A 3845-nucleotide genomic window follows, 5' to 3' on the forward strand; every position below is an offset into this window, starting at 1 on the left:
TAATGAATTATTATTAGACGTAACACTTAAAGTGAGTGGAGAGATTCTGACAGTTGCAGAACAGCTATGTTTCGTACAGGAAAGTCAGTGACACACTTCCCCAAAGAGCACTGTCATGTACCCCGGAACTCTGTGTCGTCTGTGGCAGCCCATCCATAAGACACTTGTTCGAGTGCTTGCGGCAAATTCTGGGACTCAGAGCTACAGAACGAGATGTCTCTGACCTAGAACAGAACACAGAGGCTGTGCTGAAAGATTATTTGCGGCTACTACAGCCATACCTTCTGCCCGGTCACGTCTTTTGAGTGGTAGGTATGGGTTGTCATTGCAGTCACTGAGACGAGGAGAGCGTAAAGTCAGGTGACTTGAGTGGAACTATCATTTTGCTGATTTAACTTTCACAGCCAGTTAGCTGCACCCATCATGCACTTAGACGAAGGTACTGGCCTTTGTGCATACATTCCGGCACCTTTCCCTAAATTATTATTCTTCGCAGCAATAATTGTCGGTTTTCGCGACACAGTTTTTTATTGTTTATTTCCTGTATCCACTTGAGGCCAAGGCTCTAGTTAGTATTTGCAGACGCTTGTCCATTTACTGACAATCTATAATCTTGATTTGATGTAAAAATTATTTTTGATCTTTTTTGGCAATAAACCAGATTGTTATAGTGGCCATTAGTTTCCATTCGTAGTTTGATGGATCTCGTTATTTATGTGTCTGTATAAGGTGCCTTAATTTGAGGAAGAAATTTCTGAGGATGTACGTCTGGGGTACAGCATTGTATGGTAGTGAAACATGGTCTGTGGGAAAACCGGAACAGAAGAGAATCGAAGCATTTGAGATGTGGTGCTATAGACGAATGTTGAAAATTAGGCGGACTGATAAGGTAAGGAATGAGGAGGTTCTACGCAGAATCGGAGAGGAAAGGAATATGCGGAAAACACTGATAAGGAGAAGGGATAGGATGATAGGACATCTGCTAAGACATGAGGGAATGACTTCCATGGTACTAGAGACAGAGATTGGAATACGTCAAGCATATAATTGAGGACATAGGTTGCAAGTGCTACTCTGAGATGAAGAGGTTAGCACAGGAAAAGAATTCGTGGCGGGCCGCATCAAACCAGTCAGTAGACTGATGACCAAAAAAAAAAAAAAAAAGGTGCCGCAGCCTTATTTTCGTGCTAAATTGTTCACCCCCAGTAATTTTCACTTAATGAGCCATTGTCCATTACGTGACCTTGTTTCCTTCTATTTTTCGTGATCTTGTGGGGAGCTTTCCACCTCTGTAGATCAGCAAGGATACAATCTGTAGCATTTCAGAGGTATGTTAAATAGCTCCGCCGATATACCACATAGGAATTTATCCTAGACAGGAAAAATATTCGAAATTCTGGAATGCTGTTACTTACACAGTTACTTTCTATGTGAACCTTCGACCAGGATTTTTCCGATCCCTTCTGATCCTCTGATTTTCGTAGTCATTTTTATAGGTAAATAAATAAGCATTTATGGCCTACAATTTATATATTTGTTCACTGGTTATATCTTTGACGATAAGAATGTGTGCGGACATCATAATGATAACAAACTTTAAGCAAGTAATTCAAACATATGTTGTATTTGCTGTACTAATCTGTCTTCTCTTACAGCAAGAAGGAGGCAAGTAGGTAGAGTCACCCTGGTCCTGAGCTTCGACGTTGCACTTTTGGGAAACAATCAGATTTGTTTGTGTTTTTAGTAGGTTGTGATTGTTTTTGTTGCATGAGTAATTTAAAAACTTCGTAATAAGGGGGAAGTGTTGTACTCATATCATTCTGAGGGTATGCTAAGTTTAACCCCTGATCGTAGATATAGTCTTGAAGAAATCAGTGAAACTCATAGGGAAGTAGCTAGTCTATCTGTAACTGCAAGCAATGAATTTGCTGTGGAAGTCCAGCAGAACAGTTTGCAAAGTATCAAAGGAATTTGCAGGGATCACTATCAATGGATACTAATTTGCTGTGGAAGTCCAGCAGAACAGTTTGCAAAGTATCAAAGGAATTTGCAGGGATCACTATCAATGGATACTAAACTAAACTCCGTACGAACAGGCCTTGGAAGGCCCAACGGGACCGACCGGCCGCCGTGTCACCCTCAGACCACAGGCCTCACTGGATGCGGATATGGAGGAGCATGTAGTCAACACACCGCTCCCCCGACCGTATGTCAGTTTACCAGACCGTAGCCGCTACTTCTCAATCAAGTACCTCCTCAGTTTGCCTCACAAGGGGTGAGTGCACCCCGCTTGCCAACAGCGCTCGACAAACCAGATGGTCACCCATCCATGTGCTAACTCAGCCCGACAGCGCTTAACTTCGGTGATCTGACGGGAACCGGTGTTACCACTGCGGCAAGGCCGTTGGCAGTATCAATGGATACTGAATCAGATACCGTGCAGATTAATACAAATATGTCAGAGTTGAGTCGTCATGTGGGGAGAATGTGATGATGTCACGGGCAACGTAAAACTCTGTAAGCACTAAACGTGAGGAAAAGACAAGGGGGTTACTCTATAGCCACTGAATGTAAGGAAGTGATTCAGATATTTACAGTCGCTGCACCAATACCTCCATCATTGCCATCTTTCCATCTCCAGTGATTCTGAAATGAAATGGCTTGGCAAAATACGCATCAGAACTATAAAAACGACGAGCGTTATAGAGAAACAGAAGAGCGGCACAAAAAGGCGCTAGAGCATTTTCTTTGAGCTCCTAACAGCTCAAACACAGAATTAAACCGTCAAACACTCATCAGAGTCATTCTCGCCAAATTTCTACAGCGTGTTTGGAAATTCCCTTTATAAACTTCTAGTACTTGTAGAGTGATGAGGGGCACAAAAAGGCGGAGGAGTTTTTCAAATAGACAAAAGTAAATTTCGCAGCATTAGCGTTTACTATTATATATTAAACACTATGTTGTACTAGCTGAGTAGCCAGCGTTTTATTTATTTCATTTCTAGTAGTCAATTTCCTCCGTCCACCTATCTCTGTCCATCACTTCTGTCTCCCTCTACCTCCTTCTCCATCACCTCTCTGTCACCCCCCACCCCTCTTCCCCTCGTTCTCTGTTCATCTCCTCCCTCCCCTCTCACTGCCAATCTGCTACTCACGCCTCTCTGTTTCAAACTCCTCCTACATTTCTCTTTGTTCATCTCCTCTTTCCTTTCTGTATTCACCTCCTCTTCCCCACCGCCTCTATTTCTACACCTTCTCCGTTCCCCCTACCTCTCTGTGTCGCACGATGAAATTATTTTGTAGGTACATTTAGCGGCATATGTGGAAACTGCCTGGTATATGTATTGCAGAGTAATAAAATTTGAACGTCAGACTTAATTTCTGATACGACAATGTTATTGCTTGAACAGCGAAAATCTACTAAGTAAAAAACTTTTTTCCCTTCCATCATTTTGTAAGATTTATAAGCGAGAAAATATTTCGTAGGGGTCGAAATTCTATGTGAAGTTCATTGCAGATCGCTAAGTGCTCTCGTTCTCAGATACTGGATGCTATGCTGTGACTACAATGTACAATTAAGGTGCACGCTAACTTACAAATAATAATAATAAATGAACTGAAACTGTCTCTTAGAAGTTTATGTCCAAAAAAGTAACTCTACTGGTACGGAGGCCCCAGCACTAGTCTGCAGATTATCAATGAATTGGTGTTCAAGTTAGTAGCAGTCCACGAAGGACTACAGTGAATGGCTGGATTTTGTTATACAAATGCACCATATTTTCAACGGGGGTTGGTCGAGCAATGTTTGTTGCATTAGTTATTAAAAACCCCTCGTAGTAGTTGAAC

The 3845-nt window shown here is 42.1% G+C and overlaps 1 pseudogene; it reads right to left on the reverse strand.

The window, feature by feature from the left end:
- Positions 1-2291: 2291 nt before the first annotated feature.
- On the reverse strand, positions 2292-2409 carry LOC124623213 (annotated as a pseudogene).
- Positions 2410-3845: the final 1436 nt, after the last annotated feature.

Source organism: Schistocerca americana, chromosome 7 (assembly GCF_021461395.2).
Source record: "Schistocerca americana isolate TAMUIC-IGC-003095 chromosome 7, iqSchAmer2.1, whole genome shotgun sequence".
NCBI classification, from domain to species: domain Eukaryota; kingdom Metazoa; phylum Arthropoda; class Insecta; order Orthoptera; family Acrididae; genus Schistocerca; species Schistocerca americana.